Consider the following 26,482-nt stretch of genomic DNA (forward strand, 5'->3'; position numbering starts at 1 on the left):
TCTTAGCAGTGTTTTGTGGTTTTCCTTGTAGAGGTCTTTCATGTCATTGTTTAGGTATATTTTTAAGTATTTTTTTTCCAGCTATTGTAAAAAAAATTGCATTCTTGATTTAATTCTCAACCCAGTCACTGTTGGTATATAGCAGAGTGACTGATTTGTGTACATAAATTTTGTATCTAGAAACTTTGCTGAATTCACTTGTCAGTTCTGGGAGATTTTTGGAGGAGTCTTTATGGTTCTTTAGGTATACAATCATATCATCAACAAATAGTGACAGCTTAAATTCCTCTTTGGATGCCCTTTATTTCTTTCTCCTATTTGATTGCTCTGGCTAGGACTTCCAGTGCTATGTTAAATTAAAATAGTGAAAGTACACATCCTGGTCTTGTTCCTGTTTTCAGAGAGAATGCTTTCAGCTTTTCCTTGTTCAGTGTTATGTAGGCTGTGTGTTTGACATAGATGGCTTTTATTACATTGACGTATGTCCTTTGTATGCAGATTTTGCTGAGGGTTTTAATTATAAAGGAATGCTGGATTGTGTGAAATGCTTTTTCTGTGTTTATTGAGATGATCATTGTTTATAATTCTGTTTATTGGTGTATCACATTTATTGACTTGTGTATGTTAAATCATCCCTGCATCCCTGATACAAAACCCACTTGATCATAGTGGATTACCTTTTTGATATGTTGTTGGATTCAGTTAGCTAGTATTTTTTTAAAGGATTTTAGCTTCTGTGTTCATTAGGGATATCAGTCTGTAGTCTTTTTTGGCTATGTCCTTTTCTGGTTTTGGTATTAGGGTGATGCTGGCTTCATACAATGAATTATGGAGGGTTCCCTCTTGCTCTGTCTTGTGGAATAGTGTCAGTAGGATTGGTACCAATTTTCCTTTTAATGTCGAGTAGAATTTTGCTGTGAATCTGTCTGGTCTTGGACTTCTTTTGTTGTTAATTTTTAAAATTACGATTTTAATCTCACTGCTTGTTATTGGTCTGTTCAGGGTTTCTGATTTTTCCCAATTTAAGCCAGGAGGGTTGTACATTTGCAGGAATTAATTCATCTCCTCTAGATTTTTGTGTTTATGTGTGTAAAGGTGTTCATAGTAGCCTTGAATGATCTTTTGTATTTCTGTGATGTCAGTTGTAATATTTCCTGTTTTGTTTCTAATTAAGCTTAATTGGATATTCTCCCTTTTTTTCTTAGTTAATCTTGCTAATGGTCCATCAATTTTATTTATCCTTTAAAAAACCAGGTTTATGTTTCATTTATCTTTTTTTTCTTTTTAATCTTACTTAGTTCTGCACCAATCTTGGTTGTTTCCTTTCTTCTGCTGGGTTTGGGTTTGGTTTGTTCTTGTTTCTCTAGTTCCTTGAGGTGTGACCTTAGGTAGTATATTGTGCTCTTTCAGACTTTTCGATGTGGACATTTAAAGCTATGGACTTTCCTCTTAGCACAGCCTTTGCTGTATCTCAGAGGTTTTGATAGGTTTTGTCACTATATCATTCCATTAAAATTTTAAAATATTTTTTTGTCTTGATTTTATTGTTGACCCAATGATCATTCAGAAGCAGTTTATTTAATTTCCATGTATTTGAATGGTTTTAAAGGTTTTTGTTGTTAACTTTCAGTTTTATTCCACTGTGGTCAGAGAAAGTACTTGATATCATTTCAGTTTTCTTAAATTTATTGAGACTTGTTTTGTGGCCTATCATATGCTCTGTCTTGGAGAAAGTTTCGTGTCCTGATTAATAAAATGCATAGTTTGTGGTTTTTGGCTAGAATGTTCTGTAAATAGCTGTTAAGCCCATTTGTTCCAGGGTGTAGTTTAAATCCATTTTTTCTTTATTGACTTCCTATCTTGATGACCTGTCTAGTACTGTCAGTGGAGTATTGAAGTCCCCCACTATTATTATGTTTCTGTCTATTTAATTTCTTAGGTCTAATAGTTATTGTTTTATAAATTTGGGAGCTTATAAAGCCCCATTTTCCACTTTTACAGTTTGGGCACTCAGAATATTTGGGCTGTCTCCCAGGTCCTACAGGAGCAATTTGCTTCCTTTAAAGGGACTGTGAATTATCCTGCCTTTCCTGGTATATTCCTAGAGTAGTTCTGTATAGTTTTAGCAATGCAACAAGATTTAACAGGTTTTCTTTTGTTTGAGATAAGAGTTTTTTGTTTTATTTTTATGAAAATTAAAAAGTACGAACACAAAAGTGAGGTTGGAGTGAAAGTTTAATAAGCAAAAGAAGAAAGCTTTTTGCTATCAGAGAGGGGTTTCTGAATAGGATTTCCCCCTATGAGGCTGGGGTTCAGGGTTATTATGGACTAGGAATAAAAAGAAATGTGCTTAGTTTGTGGGCTGTTTTGGAGATCTTGTGACTTAGCTTGGCCTGGGACTAATTAGAAAGCTTGGGCTGAGATCTTGGCCCATGACCAATTAGAAGCTGAAATGATGATATATAGATGCTGCTTAGCTTGGCCCAGGACCTATTAGAAGCTGAAGTGAAAGCTTGGCCTGGGACTTTGGCCCGGGACCATTTAGGATCTGAAGGATTTATAGGAGCCGCTGTATAGTTTAAATAAAGGTGAAGGCGTACTGGAGCCCACTGTGTTTATGCCCACAAAAGGAGAAGAAACTTTTTGTGGAGCCCTCTGATTATATAAAGGATAAAGGCATTTTATACCAGGCCTTGTTTTTTATTTGAGTGAGCTAGAGGTTTGTGCAAGTTTTTATTTAAATGGGCTGGAGGTTTTTCTATTTGTGCAGCTATGGGCATGTTTTTAGGCACAATACTTTGTGCCAGTTTTTTTATTGGTGCCTGCAGCTTGAATTTTTTTTTCCAGGCTGCATTTTACATTATGTGGGGTTGAGGCAATGACTTATGGGCTGGGGACTTTTCAGGGACCTTTCTGTTGCTATTTACCTAAGGCAAGCAAACTTCTTTCAGTCTCCACTCAGGAGTGGAAACCCTAACTATTTTTGTACAGATTAGGCATTGGATTTTTTTGGGCTACTTTTTGCTTGAAAGGGGCATTGTGTAGGGAACAGTAGCTAGGATTTTTTTGGGGGGGTGCTAGTTTAAGGGTTTTTGGAAGAGGCGCACATTTATGTGTGTGTGTTTGTGTGTTGCACTGATGCAAACAACTATATTGTTGTAAGTCAAGAATAATTTAACTAGTTTTTAGATTTTAGAGGAACTAGGCTGAGAGAAACAAATGCATTTAAAATTTTATTTACAGGAGTATACCTTCCTTGTTAAAAGGTTTTAAGAAATTCCTACTTTGAAAAGCAAAATAAAGATTAGCAATTTGTGTGTGTGTGTGTGTGTGTGTGTGTGTGAGACACAGTTTTGCTCTTGTTGCCCAGGCTGGAGTGCAATGGTGTGATCTTGGCTCACTGCAACCTCTGCCTCCTGGGTTCAAGCGATTCTCCTGCCTCAACCTCCCAAGTAGCTGGGATTACAAGCACGCACCACCACGCCCGGCTAATTTTGTATTTTTAGTAGAAACTGGGTTTCTCCATGTTGGTCAGGCTGGTCTTGAATTCCTGACCTCAAGTGATTCATCTGCCATGGCCTCCCAAAATGCTGGGATTGTAGGCATGAGCCACCACGCCCAGCCAAGATTACCAATGGTTTAAGCAAAAGTTAAAAACATTGCTTTTGTTTTTTATTAGTTTAGCTTATTTTGTTAACTTTTGTTTTGCTTGATATTTATAAATATTATGAGTTTTTATTAAGTTTTATTTATGAGTTATGAGTTTTATTTTATTGATATTTATGAGTTTCTATTATGAATTTTATTATTATATAATTTTTTTATTATGAGCTATTTATGAGTTTTGTTATGAGAAACCTGCATTGGAGAGCATTTGTTAAAGTTTTACAGCTAATTGTAAACCATTTTTTGAAGAAAATTAAAGTAAGATAACAATTAGCGTGGTTACAGTTAGAAGCACAATTGACAAAGAAATTTGGTTATTTTTGTGGCTTATAATAACATAATTGTGATTGATGGTGCACATTTAGACATTAGAATCTGAGATATTTTATATGATTTTGGAACATATGTTAATGATATTTACTAAAATATAACCTGAGGAAGATTAGATATTAATTTGGCAATTTTATGTACCTAAACTTGTTAAATAATTTTGTTAACCTCTGTTTTGGATGCCCGAGGAGCCCCTTGCAGCACTCAAGAGCTAGACATTAGAAAAGACAACTTTGAAACTGAAATTTGATTTTGTGAAGTTTGTTGAAGATGTTGGAGGTTTAAAACACTTGATATTCTGAAATAAAATTTTAAATTACCATAAGTTATTTGTTTTGCTAAAATGATGACTTAAAATTTGAAAAAGCAAAACCTTTTACTAGCTCTTATTATTACATAAAAATTTTGATTGGCCAGTTGTGGTGGCTCACGCCTGTAATCACAGCACTTTGGGAGGCCTAGGAGGGTGGATCATGAGGTCAGGAGATCAAGACCGTCCTGGCCAACATGGTGAAATCCCGTCTCTACTAAAAATAAAAAAATTAGCTGGGTGTGGTGGCAGGCACCTGTAGTCCCAGCTACTCAGGAGGCTGAGGCAGGAGAATAGCTTGAACCCAGGAGGTGGAGGTTGCAGTGAGCTGAGATCACGCCACTGCACTCCAGCCTGGGTGACAGAGTGAGAATCTATCTTAAAAAAAAAAAATTTTTTTTTTTTATTAAAAGAAAGAAAGCTAAATTTTACTTTTGCATACTGTTAATGTTAACCCCAATTTTAATGAAATCTTATAAACAATTTTCTTCAATTTTAACTAATTAGACCATGAGGTGAGAGTTTTATAAACCTTTTATAACCCTTTACAAATTTTGCTAAAGAGTAGATTAGTGCTTTAATAAAACCTTGTGTTTGTATTTTAGTGCTTAATTTGAAAAACTATATAATATCCTTTTGAATTTTAGTTGATATGTTTACATACAGAATTTTTTTGCAAGATTAATTTTCACAATTCTTTTTTTTACAATTTGCTTAAAGCTTTTGCTTTAAGACTTTATTTTTAGGCAAAACATACTTTTAAAAAAGATTTTATTAAAAACACATTTTACTGCTTTTGCATACCTTGCATGTAAATTTATTTTTAGTAGTTTTAATTATATGTTATAATGATAACTTTCAGCAATTTTTAACTTGAATGTAAAACCTGGTAAATTGTTTTAATTATGTGCTAGGTGCAGATGAATTTTGACTTTTTTTAGCATAGTTAGGGGCACATATGCTTTTTGGCCTTACTCATTGTGAAGCAGGCAAATAGAACAGTTTTTAAAGCCCAAAGGAGCAGTTTACAACCTTAAAACATTTAGCAAATTTAATATTTGGCCAGAATAATTTTGATGACCTATTTACATTTTGAAGACATTTATACTTTATTAATAATTTTTAAGGCTGATTTTATTTTGTAAAGATTAAAGTTACATAAACTGAAAGGTACCACAGCCTTTATTTAAAAAAAATTGATTTAAGCACTTATTTTTAATTAGAGCTTTTTAAAATAGACATTACACACACAACACATGTATAACCACACAGAAAAAAGAAGATTTAGTAGTTACAAGATTTTTTATTTGCCAGTTTTTAACTGGATTATTGGCCTCTGGGTAAAGCCCTTTAAGAACAAGGCTAGAAATACAGTTTTTATTTACAGGGCTAGGAATACAGTTTTTAGGGATTTTATGAGAAAAAATTTTTTTAAATGAGATTTGTGGTGTTCTTGTTTTTAAGAAGTTTTAGGCCACCAGAAATTATTTTAGGGCCTTTTATGAATGGACCAAGAATGGCAAGGCACAATGGAGAAAAGTCATTTAGTTGACTGAGAAGAAATTTTTGTTTGTTTGTTTGAGACGGAGTTTTGCTCTTGTTGCCCAGGCTGGAGTGCAATAGTGCGATCTCAGCTCACTGCAACCTCTGCCTCCCAGGTTCAAACGATTTTCCTGCCTCAGCCTCCCGAGTAACTGGGACTACAGGTGCACGCCACCACGCCCAGCTAATTTTTGTATTTTTTTTAGTAGAGAAGGGGTTTCACCATCTTGGCCAGGATGTTCTCGATCCTTGACCTTGTGATCTGCCTGCCTTGGCCTCCCAAAGTGCTGGGATTACAGGCATGAGCCACCGTGCCCAGCCCCTTAAGAAACTTTTTTAAGAAAAGATTTATGAAGAGAAAAACATGAAACCTTTTAAAATATACTTATAGCTTGGATAGTTATTTTTAATAGTGCTTTTTTTTTTGGAGACCAAGTCTTGCTCTTGTCTTCCGGGCTGAAGTGCAATGGTGCGGTCTTGGCTCACTGCAACCTCTGCCTCCTGGGGTCAAGTGATTCTCCTGCCTCAGCCTCCCGAGTAGCTGGGATTACAGATGCCCACCACCACACCCAGCTAATTTTTGTATTTTTAGTAGAGATGGGGTTTCACCGTGTTGCCAGGCTGGTCTCAAACTACTGACCTCAGGTGATCCGCCCACCTTGGCCTCCCAAAGTGCTGGGATTACAGGCGTGAGCCACTGTGCCTAGCCAATAATGCTTTTTAAGAATTTTTTTTTTTATTAATTAAAACTTCACAGAGAATATAAACAGTAATTTTACCGTTTTTTTCCTAGTTTGTACCACTACCTGTTTACAATTATGTTTAGGTTTTTTTAGAGGATTTTTTTGAAGAAAGTGTCTGGGTTTAGGCAAGGGCAAGGTTTTTTTGTTTGTTTGTTTGTTTGTTTTACTAAAGATTTTTTTTAGCAGCAAAGCTTGATATTTGAGGCAGTGATGGCCAGAGACTATTTTTAGAGGACAACAGTTTTGCAGTACTGTGTGAGGTGTAAACAGTTAAGTTATTTTCCATGGTTAGCCCACTTGCTGTTGAGTCAGACCTTGAGCCTTAGCCAAAACTTTTAGGGCTATTTTCTTTTTTCTTTTGATACATAGAAATTAAATACCTGAGGGCATCAGCCCTCAGTCTTCCCATGGAGACTGTGCTTTAGCTGGTTAAAAGTTTTTGTGTTTTAGGTTTTATTTTGTTTTATTTTTTTGAAACGGTGTCTTGCTCTGTCGCCCAGGCTAGAGTGCAGTGGCACAATCTTGGCTCACTGCAACCTCTGCCTCGTGTGTTTCAGCAATTCTCCTGCCTTAGCTTCCTGAGTAGCTGGGATTACAGGTGCCTGCCACAGTGCCTAGGTAATTTTTGTATGTTTAGTAGAGACGGGGTTTCACTGTCTTGACCAGGCTGGTCTCGAACTCCTGACCTAATGATCCACCCGCCTCGGCCTCCCAAAGTGCTGGGATTACAGGCATGAGCCACCGTGCCTGGCCTGTGTTTTAGGTTTTTAAGTTAGGAAGTGAGTTTTAGCTGCTTACATTTTTTTTGTTTGTTTGTTTGTTTGTTTTATGAGGTGATACAAAGGATGAGCTATTTTACCATACCTAGGTATTTATAATTTACAAAAACCTGTAATGCCTTAAAATTCTTTTAGCTCTTCGAGGGTTTTGCGAAAGAGGAAAGAAGGAAGTAGGCTTATTTATGTATTTATTTTGATTCATGCTTTAGTTTTCGTTTTTTGTTTTTTTTTCTTTGAGATGGAGTCTCACTCTGTTGCCTAGGCTGGAGTGCAGTCGCGTGATCTTGGCTCACCACAACCTCCGCCTCCCAAGTTCAAGTGATTCTCCTGCCTCAGCCTCCTGAGTAGCTGGGACTACAGGCGCACACCACCACGCGAGGATAATTTTTGTATTTTTAGTAGAGACAGGGTTTGACTATGTTGGTCAGGCTAGTCTCGAACTCCTGACCTTGTGATCTGCCCGCCTCAGCCTCCCAAAGTGCTGGGATTATAGGCGTGAGCCACCGTGCCTGTCTGCTTTAGTTTTTTTTGACAAGACTAGACTTAAGTACCTTACTGAAGTTTGAGCTGAGCTTTAGATTTGGATATTTTATATTTTTTACCTGCTAGAAAATTAAAAAGAAACTTAGTGCCTTTTTGAAAGACCCCCTCAGTTGGGGCACAGAGGAGAGTGTTATTTACATACTGCAAAGTTTTAAATTGAGGCTGAGCAAAATTACATTTTTGGAAACAGCCTGTTTTTGCAACTTTTTTTTTTTTAATATTAGGGGCTGCCTGAATAATAAACCTGTTTTTTTATTGAGTTGGGATACAGGTAGGTGTTTTTACTGAAGCTTTTTTAAGGCTATTTAAAAAAGTGGTGGGTGGGGGTGCGTTACTTGGTTTTTGATTTAGCAAGGACAGTTTAGAGTTACTAAGAGGTTTGGTTTTGGTTTTTTGCAAGCTTTTTAAAATGCACATGAGAAAGTGTGTGTGTGTTTTTTTTTAATTATGTATTTATGGGATTACCAAGACTTTAATTAGGTTTTTAAGGGTCATTGTTCTATTTTAATTGGGAATGGGGATCTTGTTCTACCCTTTTTTCCTTGGAGCTTTTTTATTGTTGTTTTTTGACTGGTTAGGCCTCCAATTTGTAAGATGGCGATGCCCTTATGCAAGAGAGTATGTCTTTTTTTTTTTTTTTTTTTTTTTTTTCTATTTTTTTAATGTGGGGGTTCTTTTTTACAAAAAGTTTTTTTTTTTTTTTTTTTTTTTTTTTTTTTTAGAGTTTTATGGTTAAAGGAGCTTTAGTAATTTAGAATACACTTGAGGGGAGTATAGACTGCAGATGGTCTGTTGCCCATCTAGAACGAGAGGGAGAAACAAAGCTTTCCTTAGTTCCTTTTCTCCCTTTTGTGTGACCCAGGGTGGAGAGCAAGAGAGAAAGGGCATCCTCTTTCTCCTCCCCTCTCTCCTTTGGGTTCAGGCTACCATTATAGGTGCTGCAACGTGGATACAAGTGTGACCTTTACCCATGTTCCTGGAGAAGCTACTCGGTAGGATTTAGTTACACTTACCTGCTTAAAATTCTAGCCTTTTGCCCTGCTGGATTTCTAGACCCACTCAGCCCAAAAGACTCCCAGGGTACCCCAGATGTTGGAAGAAAGTATATAGTAGTTGGATTTGGGCAAGACTTTTTAATGAAGGGAATGTTTTAATACTAGTTTTGGCTTTCCTTGTTATGGCCCCAGTGAAGAATTAAAAAATCACAAAGTAAGACTGATTAACTCTTATACATAAAATTTCTGTCTTGTTTGAATGCCAATGTAATTGAATGCAGAACAGATGCCTTAAAAGTGTGAAAATTGAATGGCTGCCCTTTCTTTGATGGGGACAGTATTGAAGCTAAGATTTATCTTATTAGGATGGCTTCCTCCTGGCTGTTGAAAGTGGAGTTTTTCTGTTTACACATAGGACGTGGGGCCTGATAGAGAGACATAAAAGGGGAAAGAATGGAAGATGAGAGGTTTTGGGCAAAGGGCTGACAAGGCTCCCCATGGAGAAAAATTCTATTCCATTATGTGGCACTGCAGGATTAGAAGTGTTAGGTAAAAACTGACTCCAAATTCTTTTTAGGCAAAAGTTAGGTTTGGGGTTGGATAGGCTATTATTATAGTATGCCCCCCAGCATAAGAAAATCAACTGTTTAAACTCATTGGACGATGTTGAACTTTTACATGGAGGGAAGAAACAAATGGAGAGGGGGAGGGTATTTACATGAGGTGACATTCCCCTATACAGTGCCATAAATGTCTATTATTGGGGACAAAAAGCCCTTACTAGAAAATTTAGACTGAAATTCCGAAGTCCTCCTGTCTCAAGGAATCACAAAAACGGCAATTTTTTAAAGTTACATTCCTAAGACACTAACTCTACCCAGCAAGATTATATCTTTAGGTTGCAGAAACATCCACAACATTGTATACAAAGAAGGGATAGGAGGCATAATAGCCACCATAGAAAAGGAAAATGCAACAGGAAAAGACTGAAAGTCCTTGTGCTGACACCCTGACAGGCTGTTGGGGACTAGAGTTAGTCCAAGGGCCTTTAGATAACACTGAGGTATAGCCCCAGCCAGAAATTTTTAGTTGCCCTAGGACCCCTTTTAATTCCATGTGATGGCTTAGGTCCTCTATGAAAAGTAGCTAGATTGGAATAGACAAGAGGTTCTAAAAATGAAAGTAGAGGGTTAAAGTTAAACCACATTGTAAGTGACTGATTAGTAATTCCAGTCTGTTTCATTTTTAGTCATGTAGCGAGTATACAGGAAATTTACTAGCTCTCAATTTTTTTCTGTTAGATTATGATTAGTGTTAAGCCTGAAAGCAAGCTGGCCACATCAGTAGTTTGTAACCCATGTTAATTCTAATCAGTCAATCTGGGGCTATAATAGTAGTTAAATGTTTTTAATACTATCCTTGGCACATTCACATACAGCATAAATATAAATATTATGGTAACATTTCTCATTGAGTACTGTTCTTTAGCACTCCAGTAAATTTAAATGTAGTTTAAAAATATATATTCATGCTTGAACCCAGGAGGCGGAGGTTGCAGTGAGCTGAGATTGCACGACTGCACTCCAGCCTGGGCAACAGAGCAAGATTCTGTCTCAAAAAAAAAAAAAAAAGTATGTGTGTGTGTGTGTGTGTGTATATATATATATGTGTGTGTGTGTGTGTGTGTATATATATATATACACACACATACATACATACATAAAAAAGTATGTGTGTGTATATATATGTATGTATATATATACACACACATACTTTTTAAAATATATATATATTCAAATAACTTGTTTCTCTAACAAGTGAAGGAAATAATTTACTTATACATTTAGAGAGAATTTTACTCAAAACAGTGGCTTTAGAGCCTTTTAAAGGATTTTATTATTTTGAACATTAAAAATCAAGAAAATTTATTCTTGAGCGTTGGGTTCATACTATTCATAACATTAAAAGTTTACTAACCCACATCACTAAATGAGCAAACCATTTGAAATAAAAAAGTATAGATATAGATATAGATATAGATATAGATACATGTGTGTGTGTTTCCTGGAATTTTAAGATGAAAAAACACTTTTTTCTCTGGCCCAAATTCTTAAAGTTTATTTCTCTCTTTATGGCAAATCAGAGTTGTATACATTTATGGGGTACAGTGTGATGTTTTAATATATGTATATAATATGGATGGCTCACGCCTGTAATCCCAGCTACTCAGGAGGCTGAGGCAGGAGAATCACATGAACCTGAGAGATGGAGGTTGCGGTGAGCCCAGATCGTGCCATTGCACTCCAGCCTAGGTGACAAGAGCGAAACTCAGTCTCAAAAAAAAAAAAAAAAAGAATAATTAAGTTGAGTTGAATAACATATGTATCAACTCGCTTACCTATCCTTTGTGGTGAGACATTTGAAATTTACTCTTAGTTATTTTGAAATACACAATATATTGTTGTTTACTATAGTCACCCTGCTGTGCAATAGATCTCAAAACCTATTTACCCTATTTGAAACTTTGTACCCTTTGATGAACAACTCTCTATTTCCTTCCAACCACCCCCAGCCTCTGGTAACCATTATTCCACTTTCTACTTTTTTGAGTTAAACTTTATTAAATTCTACATATAAACGAGATTACGCACTATTTGTCTTTCTGTGTCTGGCTTATTTCATCTAGCACAGTGTCTTCTAAATTTATCTATCTTGTTTCAAATAATGGGATTTACCCTTTCTTAATGCTGAATAGTATTTCATTGTTTATACCACATTTTTAAAAGAATTAATATAAATATATGTCTATTGGTTGAAAAAGTCATGTCTTAGGGAAAAATATTTCTGTGTTAAAGCATGTATTAATGTAGTTCAGCATATAATTATCTTATTAAAATTACCTAATTTCTACTGAGTACTGACCATAACACTATATATGTGTTAATAAATTTAATTCTCACAGTAACTTAATAACATGGGTATCATTATTACCCTCATTTTACCAGAGGAAGAAACAGAGCCACTGAGAGAAATGACTTGCTCACAATAGCAGAGCCAATATTAAACCACAGGCAACTTTGTCTGCACAGAGGTAACACTCTTGAGTACAACAATAAAAAACTTCAAACAGAAGATAATTATTTTAAACTCTCATTTTAAATAAAAAATTTTTAGATATTGACTAATTGGATACATTTTCCTTGTTAGATCTGTGCATGAATGTATAAAATGGTATATTAAAGAGAAATAATTTAAGCCAGAAAAAAAATTAGTTAATATTTGTTGTGAATAAAATTGGAAAGTAATTAATTATTATTTGCAGGTATTATCTTTGTTTACTTAGATAACAAAAGAAACTAAAAGACTAGGCTGGGTGGGGTGGCTCACGCCTGTAATCCTAGCACTTTGGGAGGCCAAAGCGGATGGATCACAAGGTCAGGAGATCAAGACCATCCTGGCTAACATGGTGAAACCCCGTCTCTACTAAAAATACGAAAAATAGCTGGGCATGGTGGCGGGCACCTGTAGTCCAGCTACTCGGTAGGCTGAGGCAGGAGAATGGCGTGAACCCAGGAGGCGGAGCTTGCAGTAGCCGAGATGGCACCGGCACCACTGCACTCAAGCCTGGGCAACAGAGCGAGACTCTGTCTCAAAAAAAAAAAAAATCTAAAAGACTATTTTATTTTATTTTATTTATTTTTTTGAATATGAAAATACGTTTTATTATAAAAAAAATCGCATCACAAAACATTTAGAAAGTAAGAGAAAAACCCTCTTGACCTAACTTTAGCACCTTAGTACACTGATATTATCATTTGCTCTGATTTTCTTCCAGTCTAAAAGACTATTTAAAAAGTCTATTCAGGTGGGTAGGCAAAATTCTAAGATGATCCTCAAGATTCCCAGTCTGTTTCACACCTGCTGTGTAACCCTTTCCTCTTGAGTGTAAAAAAACTGTAACTGTGGTGTGAAATTACTCATAAAATTAGGTCACTAATGTGTTGCTTTTGTGGCCATCAAAAGGGAGATTATCCTGATTGGGCTAAACTGAATCAGAGGTGCTTTTAAGAGAAAGGGACACATAATAGAAAAACACTTCAGCTGGCCTGAAAGTAAGTGATTTCTAGGTGGGCCATGCTGTAAGCTGCTTATGGTGGCCACATGGCAGGAAATATATTTGTATATTGTCATCATTCCTGCCTCCCACATGGTGCTTCCAGTAGAGAGGACAGGAGGATCTCATGGCAGAGGGAAAAAAAAAAAGGAGTCTAATTTATGCAAAAAGAAAAAAAAATCACCTCTCATCTGAGATAGCCTAAGATAAACAGAGGAGACAACACTGATTACGTCAATCACAGGAAGAAAACCTGGATGAAAGGGCTCACTGGCACTATGGAATGACATTTAGAAAGCCGTAGTGAATGATCAGCTTCTGGAACATCAATAGCCTACCAACAAGGGAACTCATTGTAATTAAATCAGCATGTCTGCACCATTCTGGTAGCCCAGTTTTATACTACTCATTACAGAAATACCATGGAGACTAGTGTGTACCCTCCTAGAACTGAACTTATTATGAAAAAGCATACCTAATTATTTGTTTTTACAATTGAAATACCTTGAAGACATAATAAATTTATTAGTAATTGACATCTAATTACAGAGGATTTTACTATACTGTAATACATTATTGAGCTTTAAACAATATGATTATGTCTAGAATGCATGGAGTTAAATATGTAGTTTTTCTTAGTTTAACATGATAAAAGTAACAATTAGATGAAACATTTGAAGTAGAATAAAATTAATCAAAACCACATTTTTTCCATGGCTTGGCATAATTGCCGTGCTTTTTGAAATGGCCTGGTTACTAACACGGAGCAAAGACATGATTTTGGCTTTGCTTGATCATTATGTTCTTGACCTTTTAAAATCTAAAATTCTCGCTAAAGGATTTTCAAAGGGAGTAGTATTTAGATGGCTCCCTCGGGTTTCCAAGGCAATACAAGAATTTTGATAGGCAGAAAAATGCATGCTACATAACACATTGCTCTTCTCTGATTTGCCTTAACACTGAAAGATTGAAGATTGCAAATCTAGTCTCTCAATTTAGAGTAAATTGACAAAAAATTTATTTTCCAGCCACACAAATAATTATATAAAACTAATGGATAAAAGATGCCATTAGCTGCCAAAAACTTGTATGACTAGATTCAGGAAGCATCTGGACATGCAAATAACAGCCCATTAAACTAAGACCCTAATAGGTGCATGTGGAAAGCATTTATGTGCAATGTGGTGCACTTCCTCTTGGCACCTTTTTCTGTGTCTTTGCAGAGATACCAATTTTTTCTGAGTGACTCAGGGTGAATACTGGGCACTGAGAATGCTGTATTCAGAGTGATTACTGTGAACATGGTTAACACATATCTTCCATATTATAAAAGAAGCATGAATCCTATTCTGCCTCACAAAGGCTTTTAGTAAAATATTGTTTATAGTACTCAATTTGGATTCATGGAAAATTTTCACATTCCAGATAAATCAGAAACAGTTAAACCAAATTCCATAAAACATATGAATGAGATAAAATCTTCATAGCTAAAAAATTGTATATTATCAATAAATATAGGGAAAAATAGAAAACCAGTACTTTAAGCCAAATAACAGTGTTTGGCACGTGAATACCACCCAAACAAGTGCTCTTCATCATCATCGTTAAAATAGCGATAGCAGCACGTTCTTTCCTGGCACCAGCTAGCCTGTTTTCCACTGATATAAACGGAAGAAGGCATTGAAATAGTGAAAGAGGGTAATATAAATGGAATAATTATATAAAATGCAACTTTTAATAAAAAGCATTTGGTATTGCATAACTATAGATGAGACTTAGTATGAGGTCATAATAGTATTCTATTGACAGAATAACTTCACAATAGTCTTATTTAAAATAATATTTTTCTGCTGTATATTTGCTATCTTTTGGCCAAATATTACCCGAGCTCAATAGAAATAAAAGTAATATTTTACCACAAGCACTTTATTATTGATGCATATACTTATTTTGTTTAAAATATGTTAGCTTTTTAAAGAAGATTTATGATTTTTTTTAGTGCATTTTTATTGCTAGGAAGTGGCTGTCCTGCCAGGAAACTGCTATTCTCAGCTCTACCCACATTGACTAGTAGTGAGTGGAAGTGATGTGTGGGTAAGAAGCAAATATGTCTTCTTTGCGTCTTGTTTTCATCCATTGGCTAAAGACAAAGGAGGATGCAGATAGAAAATGAAAGAAGATACAATCCCTGAAAGATTAAGTCTTCTTAAGCAGACAAAAGACTCACAGATGGCTGGGTGCAGTGGCTCACGCCTGTAATCCCAGCATTTTGCGAGGCAAGGTGGGCGGATCGCCTGAGGTCAGGAGTTCGAGACCAGCCTGACCAACATGGTGAAACCCCATCTCTACTAAAAATACAAAAATTAGCTGGGTGTGGTAGCGTGTGCCTATAATCCCAGCTACTCAGGAGGCTGAGGCAGGAGAATCGCTTGAACCCAGGAGGCAGAGGTTACAGTGAGCCGAGATCGTGCCGTTGCACTCCAGCCTGGGCGACAAGAAACACCCCTCAAAAAAAAAAAAAAAAAAAAGCCTTCCAGTTGATTTCTTAGGTAATAGCAGAATCTGTTTTCTCTGTAGCATAAGAATTCTTGATTTACCACCTTTAGAGGTACTGAACAAAACTGTATATGTGTGCTGAAATCTGGATTTATTTATAAGCTCATTAGAGACTGTCATGGCAACACATTATAGTTCATTATTTTCGTCTAAATTCTTGTTGAGCCGCATCCATCTATGTATAATACTAAGTTGCTAACAGCTTCTTTATACTACGCCACAACTCATTTTACCTGGTGGTTTCATTTGAAATGTATGAGCTGTATTATATAACATTCAAATAAGTAATAATTTAATTCAAAGACTATGGAAAGAAGAGTCATACAGGCACACTGATAGTGAATTGGAATCTGGCACCTGACACTGATTAACAGGTTGAGCAGATTCAACTAGACCTAGTGCCACTGCACTCCAGCCTGGGCGACAGAGCGAGACACCATCTCAAAAAAAAAAAAAAAAAAGCTCACAGACAATGGTGATGTGAGCAAAAAATATATTATTCTAAGCATCTGAAATTTTAGTGTACAACCTGCATTGCCTTAACGGATATATTATTCGCTTTTGATTCTTCAGGATATGATTCAATCCTCTGGTGAATCAAAACTGAGAGAATAACTTATTTGTTAGGGTAGGAAATTTAGGGAAGACACTGTTTTTTTCCTCCAAATTTCTGGTTTAATAAGGACTTGTTTATTTTGAGAAAAATAGGTCCCAAACATCAGGCTGTTAACAAAATAACCCACAGTATCAACCTTAAAAAGCAAATCTTAAGACTTTAACACTATTTTTCTAGAGGATGCATTTAACATGGCAACTCATTCACAAAAACACATTGTTATATTTGTGTTGAACTGCCCCAAAAATCACACCTATATGGGGGTGTAACACACATACTTTTAACTCAGCTGCTTTTAGGAGCTATGCAACTAAATGAGATTGCTTTTGCAGTTAGGGAAACAACTACTGAAATTATGTATGAATGAAAAAAACTGTACTTTCTGCATAATGAGATAATTTTGGAGACAGTTGATAAACTGTACATCCAGCCGGGCACGGTGGCTCATGCCTGTAATCCAAGCACTTTGCAAGGCCGAGGCAGGTGGATCACGAGGTCAGAAGTTCAAGACCAGCCTGGCCAACATGGTGAAACACCGTCTCAACTAAAAATACAAAAATAAAATTACCCAGGCGTGGTGGCACGCGCCTGCAATCCTAGCTACTCCGGAGGCTGAGGCAGGAGAATTGCTTAATCCGGGAGGTGGAGGTTGCAGTGAAGCAAGATTGCACCACTGCACTCCAGCCTGGGCAACAGAGCAAGACTCTGTCTCAGAAAAAAAAAAAAAGAAATACATCCTTTTTATTGTTAAGTCATAAAGAGGTTTCAAAATTAAAAGCAAAAACTACCAGGTAAGACTTAACAAAACTACTAGGAGTGGCAAAGGAGGTGAAAATGGGACCTAGGTGCAGGGCAATATGAATTAACGTGGGAAAGACAAGGACAATGAGCATGTGCTGAAGATACTAGAGGAGAATATCTGGTAAAAAATTTGATCTTAGAGAAGCACCTAAGTAAACAAATACTGGGATGAGATTTCTAACCCCCACTGTGTGCTTAAGAGTCATTTTTGCCATTGGCACTGTCTCTGTCATCCTCTCCTTCCTCAGCCTCTTTTTCATCCTTGGTCAACTCCAGCTGGCCATCTCCCACCTTCATTATCATCATCATCCAGTAGATCCCCCTCCTCAGCAGAGTCATCTGTGCCCCCCTCAGACTTCACATTAATCTCATTTTTCTTCACTGAGCTCCTGCTCTGTTCTTCTTCTCACTTATCATTCTTCATCTCTACTGCTTGTTTGCTCTGTTCCTTTTAAATTTTTCCAGGTTTTCCAGGGGTGAATCCACTTTTTGTTTTATCTGGGTCAGTTCCTTCTTAATGGCCTAAAGGTCATCTCCTTTCAACTTTCCAGACTTGGAAGATCCCTGCTGTCCACTCTTAGAACTGAAGCCACTTTTGCCCCTTCATGAGGTGTTTTCTGATACATGCTGACGTTTCGAGGGCACTACAGCCTAAGCAATAGGAGGAGGAGGAGGAAAATGTGCTGGGCAACTGTACATCCTTTCACAATAATCCCGTTGAAAGTCATAGTCCAAGTCAAAAGAGGAGCTGAATAGAGGCGATGGAGAAGGGTGTTCTGTTACTGACCCATACATCGCTGCAGATCATTTCACACCTGCTTCTCCTCCGTTCACTTTTGGCTCTGCAGCCAGGTTAATATCTAAAACCTGGCCAGCAATTGTTCTGCCCTTCTCTCTTCTACAGCAGCCAGGGCATTTCTCTCATTCACCTGTTGAACAAAGGCAAAGCCCTTATGAACAGAGCAACCCACAATTTTGCTGTACGTCGAAAAGATTGCCTCCACATCAGACCTCTTGACCACAAGAGTGTTGAGATTTCCAGTGAACACATGGGAATTCATGGAGCGAGGATCTCTTCTGTTGGTAACATTGCTGGCCATTGTGTTTGATAAGGTTTCCACAAAGCCAAAAACAGGAGGAAGGAGAGAGAAAAGATTCGATTCTGAGTCTCCTACTCCCAGGTTCTACGTGGAGAAGCCAACTGCTGCTCGAGGTCGGCAACGTGGCCACAACCGCTCAGTCTTCGTCTCTTCACAAAATCAGACCCATTACTTCTGACCAACATCTCCTGCACTCCCAGCCCCAGACAATCATCATTCTACTCTATGCTTCTATGAGTTTAAACCTTTTTATACTCTACATAGAAATGATATTATGAAAGTTTTTTCTGTGCCGTCTTATTTAGCATCATGTCCTCCAGGTTCATCAATGTTGTTGCAGATAACAAGAGTTCTTTTTTTTTTTTCCATAGGGCTGAGTAGCATTCCATTGTGTAAATATACCACATTTTCTTTATTCATTCACCTGTTGATGGACACTTAGGTTGCTTCCATACCTTAGATATTGTGAGTAATCCATTTCCTTCCTTTTCTCTCATTTGTTTTTATATCTTTTTTCCTTTTTTTATAGCCAGGAGTATTTTATTTTTAAAATATAAATTATGAATGTTAAATGCCTTTATTTGAGCTTCATTTGCATCATTAGCTGTGTTCCCAGGGGAAATTATTTTACATCCTTGGTATAAGAATTAAAGAAAGAGGAGAGAAACACGAAGGGTGGCTTGACAGTCAACAGGGACAGGTTTATTTTGAATAAACCTAGAGGGGCAGCTGGCCGAGTTAGGTCAGAGCCACACTCTTACAGACGAAAAATTTTTAAGGATTCAGGGTGGGAGAGTTTATCGGAGGCTTGGACTGCTTCTGTGTCTCTTTGTTGTGCTTATCTGGGAGGGAGAGTTGTATGTCTGTTCCCATACATCTTTCTGTAGCTGCAGGCATAGCCTCCCAGTCTGCTTTTAGCTTCCCAATCTTAGTGCACCCGAAGGGAAAAGAATGTGCTTATTAAGGCCCACTGTTTTACTGGGGCCCATTGTATGAGGGTGAAGATTGGCAGTTACTCAAGAGACTTTCCCTCCACCTCCCTCTGTGCCTGATCTGGCTGTTTTTTGTTTGTTTGTTTGTTTTTTTGTTTTGTTTTTTTGAGATGGAGTCTTGCTGTGTCACCCAGGCTGGAGTGCAATGGTGTGGTCTCCACTCACTGCAACCTCCACCTCCTTGGTTCAAGCAATTCCCCTGCCTCAGCCTCCCGAGCAGGCGCATGCACCACACCTGGTTAATTTTTTGTGTTTTTGGTAGAGATAGGGTTTCACTATGATGGCTAGGCTGGTCTCGAACTCCTGACCTCGTGATCCGCCCGCCTCGGCCTCCCAAAGTGTTGGGATTACAGGCGTGAGCCACCGTGCCCACCCTGAGCTGTCTTACCTGTATTTTTCTGGCTCTTGTCTGTCTGCTTGTAGTTAGAAGAGAAGTGATTTCCTTGAAATGCATGAGGCTAGAAAGGGAGCTAGAACTTAAAGTGGCAGTGTTTGTCTGAGTTGACGGTGCTCCTGCTCTATCACTTGGAGCTTCAATCTTCATTATTAATAAAAAATACTATTTCCCCCAGGGCTGTTTTAATTCATACATGGTAGCTGTAAGTATTTTTCACTGAAAGCCTTGTCTGAATATAGTACAGTAAATATTTAAAAATAAGAACAAAATCATTTATATTTCAAAGATCCTTTATTATAGTTTAGTGGGTATATTTTGTCATATTTAATGTATTTATTCTTTCCAAAAAATGCCAAAATAAAAATGTTATTATTTTTTCTGGAATAACAGACTAAGAGTTTCTACACTGTGACTTTGCTAATTTTTGCATATGGTGTTAACTGCTACCTTTGAATTTAGGTTGAATTTTAAACCCACTGTTGTTTAGTTTGTGTAATATTTGTTTCTTTTGGGGAATCAAATATATTAGATATGGACTGTTTGGGGTAACCTAGTTTCTGGGCTTAATTTCTGCTTGCTTTCTGTTATTAAATCTGAAACTTTAGAAATTATTAGGATTCAAATAAGGTTGGTTTGGAATCCAGCAACAGAAAATCCCAGAAAAAAGTGAAGGACACAGCTACTGGATAGTACCTTTCAGTGAGATATATACATGAAACAGAGTTCAGTGAAATTTATAAAATTATTGCAAGTTTGTTGAATTTAGAAACTAATTGCCTACAATATATTAGGCACTTGTCTTAGTTTGTCTGTAGCATCCTTAGCTTGAGAAAGCTGACATTACTGAAAAGAATACTGCTACTGTAATAAACTTTGGAACAAATATTTATGTGACAGTAAACATTTGCCTTCTTCAATACATGTCATTCTGGCTCAGTCCTTTTGGCACAACTGTTTATAATTCCAGAGACTTTCACCAATGTTCATTTTATGTTTATTTTTACATAGTAAGCTTCACAGTTGACATCATTATATTGGGATGCCCCAGGCAATTCCTGAGCCTTAGAGCTGACCATCCTACTTCATCCTTCTTACTTCACGTGCTCTGTTGTTGTGTTTCTCTCACTCCATATTTGAGCCTTAATGAGACCTCAGTTTGGAGAAAGCAGAGGAATGGGTTGCCATATATGTTGGGTTGAGAATCAGGATCCTCTTGAGGATAAAGGCTTGACATTTATTACTCATAGTACAAAGTAGAATTTTTAAGATGCATACATGTTTTTGTTTTTGTTTTTTTGAGGTGGAGTCTTGCTCTGTCGCCCACGCTGGAGTGCATTGGCATGATCTCGGCTCACTGCAGCCTTTGCCTCCCGGGTTCCAGCAATTCTCCTGCTTCAGTCTCCTGAGTAGACTAGCTGGGATTACAGGCGTGCACCACCATGCCTGGTTAATTTTTGTATTTTTTTTTTAGTAGAGACGGGTTTTCACCATGTTAGCCAGGCCGTTCTTGAACTCCTCACCTCAGGTGATCCGCCCACCTCGGCCTCCCAAAGTGCTGGGATTAGAGGCGTGAGCCACTGTGCCCTGCCAACATGTTTTATTCAAATTAAATATAGATGATTTTATCAGTATGCCCATATGGTAAAAATAACTGTATCAAGTCCATCAAATGTTCTGCTTTAGACTCTCCCAATGCAAAGATCAATATATATGAATTGGATGTTAGTTTTGTTTTGTTTTTTAGTGTAGGCTATTGTTAAGATTTTTTTTCTACTTTATGCTGATGTTAAGCTACACAAAGCTTACCAAAAGATTTATTTTATCATATTTATTTTTTACCCAAAGTTACAACACTTAAATATTCAAAGTGACATTCTGGATTCCCATTTTCCAGGTAATGTAGTTTGCATTTATTAGTACTACCTTTCAGTTTTTCCTTATGTGGTGCAAGATTATAAAAATGCCTTCCAGCTGATTTCTTAGGTAACAGCAGAATCTGTTTTCTCAGACAGTAGCATAAGAATTCTTGATATACCACCTTTAGAGGTATTGAACACACTGGATAAATGTGAAATCTGGATTTATCTATAAACTCATTAGAGGCTGACTCATGGCAACACATGTTATAGTTCAATATTTTTGTTTAAATTGTTGAGCCACATCCATCTATATATGTAACACTAAGATTGTAACAGCTCCTTTATACTAAGCCCAAATTCATTTTACCTGGTGGTTTTATTTGAAATGTATGAGCTGTATTATATAACTTTAAAATAAGTGATACAAATTCAAAGAATATGGAAAGAAGAGTCATAGAGGCACACTGACAGTGAATTGGAATCTGGCAGGTGACAATGATTAACAGGTTGTGCGGATTCAACTAGACCTAAATCCCTGAAACAATATTAAAAGACAGAATTTTAAAATTAAAAACATTGACAATATAATAGGCCTATAATATTTAAAAAAATGTTTACCCATCATCAGTCGATATTAAGTTAAACTAGAAAATTTGGAACACATTATACAAAAAAAATGAAATAAGTCAACTATCCCCAGGCTTACTCTGATCAAAATAAGACTTCAGCATATTTGAAAACACCAAATTATTATGAAAAATATTCATTTTGAACAGATCTTTTATATATATTACTTCTAAATAAAACCTAATACTAATAGGTTTGATTTGTGAAATATTTGTTTATGTCTATCACTGTAGTTAAAAATGGAGATATTATATAAACATACTGTTTAAATAATTTTGATTAAAATATTTGGTGTTTTAATTGAGTACCAGTATTCATACAGTATGGCAAATTCAGGCTTATTGTATAAAATGGCAAAATAGTATTTTACTTTTTCTAAAATGCAAAATGGTATTTTACATTTTTTGACTATTTTGGCATTTTATAAAATAAGCCTACATTTTTGGAGATATTTTTAAAGAAGCCAATCTTTTCTAAAATAAAATTAATACATCAAAAACTAGAGACATGAATGTCATATACATCGTTTACTGAATCCTACAGTAATCTGTAAAGTTTGTTTGTGTACATCAATGTTAGATTACCTAAAACATAATAAAGTTTCTATTTTACGTTATATTTAATATATAAAAGTCCAAAATATATCCAGACAGACAAAAATTATGGCTGCCACTTTAAAAAACAAATGTTTGTTTGGCCATGGTGGCTCATGCCTGTAAGCCCAGCACTTTGGAAGGCCGAGGCAGGCGGATCACTTGAGGTCAGTAGTTTGAGACCAGCCTGGCCAACATGATAAAACGCTGTGTCTACTAAAAGTAAAAAAAATTAGCTGGGAGTGGTGGCAGGCACCAGTAATCCCACCTACTCGGAAGGCTGAGGCAGGAGAATCGCTTGAACCCCAGAGGCGAGGTTGCAGTGAGCCGAGATCGCGTCACTGCAGTCCAGCCAGGGCAATAGGGCAACGACTCCATCCCAAATTAAATTAAATTTAAAAAACCAAAGGTTTTACGTTAAAATGTAAACTAAACTATGACAGTTTAGATTAAAAATATGATGAATGACTTTTTATTTGCACTTGTGTTAAGAATCACCTTTATTTTTTTGAAACACAGGAAATGCTGCGGTGGTAACTTGTTGGGTGATGACTGGGAAGGTATTTACTATCCTAGGGATGGTGGGGTCCAGTGGACCAGAATCCTCAGCACCTGACCATGTTCACTGCTGTCCTTTCTCTCCCTAAGATTCGTTTCTCAGACTCCATCATCAACTCTGTTTCCATCGTGGCGTGAACGGTTTTTCGCTGCTTTAGCATCTAACTTTGATTTCTGCTAATTTTCGTTGATAGTTTTTCTTGTCCATCTCTGGTGCTGGCTTTGCTGTTCCACTTTGAGGAGTTCCGGCAGCTTCACCCTCAGCTACTCCAACAGTCCGTCCCTTTGGCTCAAACTCTTGCAGTTTCTTTCGGTTCTTCTGTTCCTGGCGTCTGAGATTTGTCAGCAGAGCCTGTTTTTCAGGGACCATGGCTACCACCTCCTCCCTCCTGCGGGGCGGCTCCTGCACTTCTGGTGGGCGCTAGTCCCAGCCGCGGCCCAGCCAAGCACAGCGGGAACCGCAGCAGCAGCCGGAGTGCCAGCCCCCGGGGTCGCCCAGGCCAGGGACGCCACGGCTCTAACCCTGGGTCGAGGCCCAGATCGGTGCACAGAAAGCCGTTGTCAAGTGGAGCATTTCCCACAGCTGGGCGAGCCCTCCTCAGCCTGCCGGAGCCAGTTCCTGCCTCCAGCTTCATGCTGCCACGGCCCCTTTCATTAGAGGGACGCACAGGAAGGCACAGCGGCACAGAGACATTGTGGAAGAGTTCTGGGGAAGGAGGGGCGGGGCCCGGCAGCCTCAGGCCCAGGGCATTGCGGCGCGCCTCATGCCTGAGCAGACATCAGCCACTGTCACCGCGGGGATGACAGAGGAGCCCAGGCTCCCCCAGCCAGCCTTCCTCTGTGCCAGGGGAAGAGAAAACTTTCCCAAAAAGAAGCACAGGGTAGAACCTGCAGATCTGACCCAATTAAGTTTTCGTCCTTTTTATCTTTTTTCTTTTTTTGCCTTTTCCTTTCAAATTATGCTCACCTGAAGTCAGATTTCATGTTCCATCTTCATGTGGCAATTTACATGTAATCATAATGGTCACAACTTTAAAAACTTTTTTTGTTTTTTTAATTTGGGGACGGAATCTCACACTGTCGCCCAGCCTGGTGTACAGTGTCGCAATCTCAGCTCACTGCAACCTCCGACTCCCGGGTTCAAGCAATTCTCAGGCTTCAGCCTCCTGAGTAGCTGGGATTACGGGCATGCGCCACCACGCCCGGCTAATTTTTGTATTTTTAGTAGAGATGGGGTTTTGCTATGTTATTTAGGCTGGTCTCAAATTCCTGGCCTCAAGTGATCCGCCCAGCTTGGCCTCCCAAAGTGCTAGGATTACAGAAAAATTTTAATTTATTTTACCCAAGAGTGCTGGGTTAACCTTAAACTTTTAATAGTGCTTTCTGAACGCTACAGTTTATTACCTTTTATTTGATTCTATTAACTAAGCTATAGTAACTAATAATAAAGTCTTAATTTGCATACCTTGACAGTTTACAAAGGGCATGTATTTATTCATTTAACCAATAAATGTGTGTTGAGCATACACAATGTGCCATACTTTTTGCTAGGCTTAGGAAATAAAATGAAGAAAAGAAAAGTATTGGTCTCTACTCTCATAAAACTTTCAGTCTGGCTTCATGAAACTCTCACACACTCCTGAGAAGTGGATACCTTTGAAGTCTCTTATTAACCTCCTACCCAAAGTAACCACTATCTGAATTTTGTGTTATTCTTTAATTTATGCAATTTTATCTATAAACCATATACACTTTAGTGTTGCCTGTTTTTTGCGTTTATATAAATTTTACCATTTTATATCTGTGACTTGCTTTTTTATTTATAATTTTTTTATTATTTCATGTTGCTTAGCATAGCTGTAGTTGTCCATTTTCACTGCTGCATAGTGTAAATATACATCAATTTATAAATCAATCTTATTGCCAGTGGATATTTGTGAATTCCAATTACTCCATATTTTTACCAACTTAGAATTACTAGACATAATTTTTGACAAAATGGTGAATTAGAAAAGTGTATCATTTATAGTTTTAATTAGCATTTTCATAGTTACTAATGAAGTTGGAATTTTTCAAAGTTTATTGATCTAATAAGATCTAAGACTTGCCATCTCTCCTATATTTAATCTTTTATTTATTCATAGTCTGTCATATATATATATATATATTTTTTTTTTTTTTTTAGATGAAGTTTCTCTCCTGTTGCCTAGGCTGGAGTGCAATGGTGTGATCTTGGCTCACTGCAACCTCCGCCTCCTGGGTTCAAGTGATTCTCCTGCCTCAGCTTCCCAAGTAGCTGGGATTACAGGCACGCACCACCACACCTGGCTAATTTTTTTGTATTTTTAGTAGAAATGGGGTTTCAACACGTTGGCCAGGCTGGTCTTGAACTCCTGACTTCAGGTGATCCACTCGCCTCGGCTTCCCAAAGTGCTGGGATTACAGGTGTAAGCCACAGCACCCAGTCTGTAATATATATATTTTTAAATATCAATCTTTTGTAGTATGTCTTTTAAAAATATTTTCTCCCAATTATGCTTTGTCTTTGCATTATCTGTAGTAAAACATGTTTTTATACATTATTAATAATCGAAAGTTTAAAATTGATACTCTAATTTATAAATATTTTTATGCATTATCTTGTGCCATGTTTAGAAAATTTTTACCCCAGTTATAATAACAATATTTTCCTGTATTTTCTCCTAAAAGTTTTAATTTCTTAATCTATGTGAACAAGTATTTTGTGTGAGTTGCTTTTCAGGTATCCAATCTACCTAAGAGAACCACTTGTTTAGGTACTAGTTTATTGACTAATTCTTCTTTGCAAGTATAATTGTATAATTAATTTCTCATTTTAATCTGTTGAACCATAGATGCAATAGTTAACAAAAATGTTTACAGCAGCATCATTATCATGTTTATGACATTAAAAAACAAGCTTTTAATAGTTTATTATGTACATTTGCTGTAGTTTATTTTAGATACCTTGTATATTTACAAAATAAAATAACATCTTTTATTTCTAGTTTGCTAAAGGCTTTTACGGAGCTCTTTTCTGTGCCTATTTTATATACACGTATAGATTTTAGTGTTCAACTTATCTTGTACTCCTGAGATAATCTTAGTCATGGTTTTACTTATTTTATACAGAATGTGAAAGGAAATTAAATTTTGGGACCCCAAACTCATTTAGTTGAAGGAAAATGTCAAGCTGGGAACTGGGTCTCACAAATCTGTCTCCCCCTTTTGGTTCCTAAATAAGATGGTTACAAGATGAAAGGCTACACACCTCCCCCATATTTTGCGCACAAGAAAATTCCTGGTGAGATGTTAAAACTTCACCATGGCAATGCAACTTGAT

At 37.1% G+C, this 26,482-nt stretch overlaps 1 protein-coding gene and 2 pseudogenes across 2 annotated transcripts in view; 1 reads left to right on the forward strand and 2 right to left on the reverse strand.

Moving 5' to 3' along the window:
- Positions 1-25,227, forward strand: part of LOC116478801 (zinc finger protein 680) — a 71,013-nt gene extending 45,786 nt beyond the window's left edge. The window contains exon 5 of one of the 2 annotated variants that reach the window (XR_009214983.1): positions 23,316-25,227. The gene's annotated coding sequence lies outside the window, so the exon portion shown is untranslated. Of the gene's footprint in view, positions 1-17,546; positions 17,685-23,315 lie in introns of those variants that run through there. The other variant, XR_009214981.1, reaches the window with a different exon arrangement.
- Positions 16,164-18,095, reverse strand: LOC116812125 (heterogeneous nuclear ribonucleoproteins C1/C2-like; annotated as a pseudogene).
- Positions 23,481-26,482, reverse strand: part of LOC116809398 (zinc finger protein 680-like) — a 29,092-nt pseudogene continuing 26,090 nt past the window's right edge.

Source organism: Hylobates moloch, unplaced genomic scaffold (assembly GCF_009828535.3).
Source record: "Hylobates moloch isolate HMO894 unplaced genomic scaffold, HMol_V3 SCAFFOLD_1, whole genome shotgun sequence".
NCBI lineage: Eukaryota > Metazoa > Chordata > Mammalia > Primates > Hylobatidae > Hylobates > Hylobates moloch.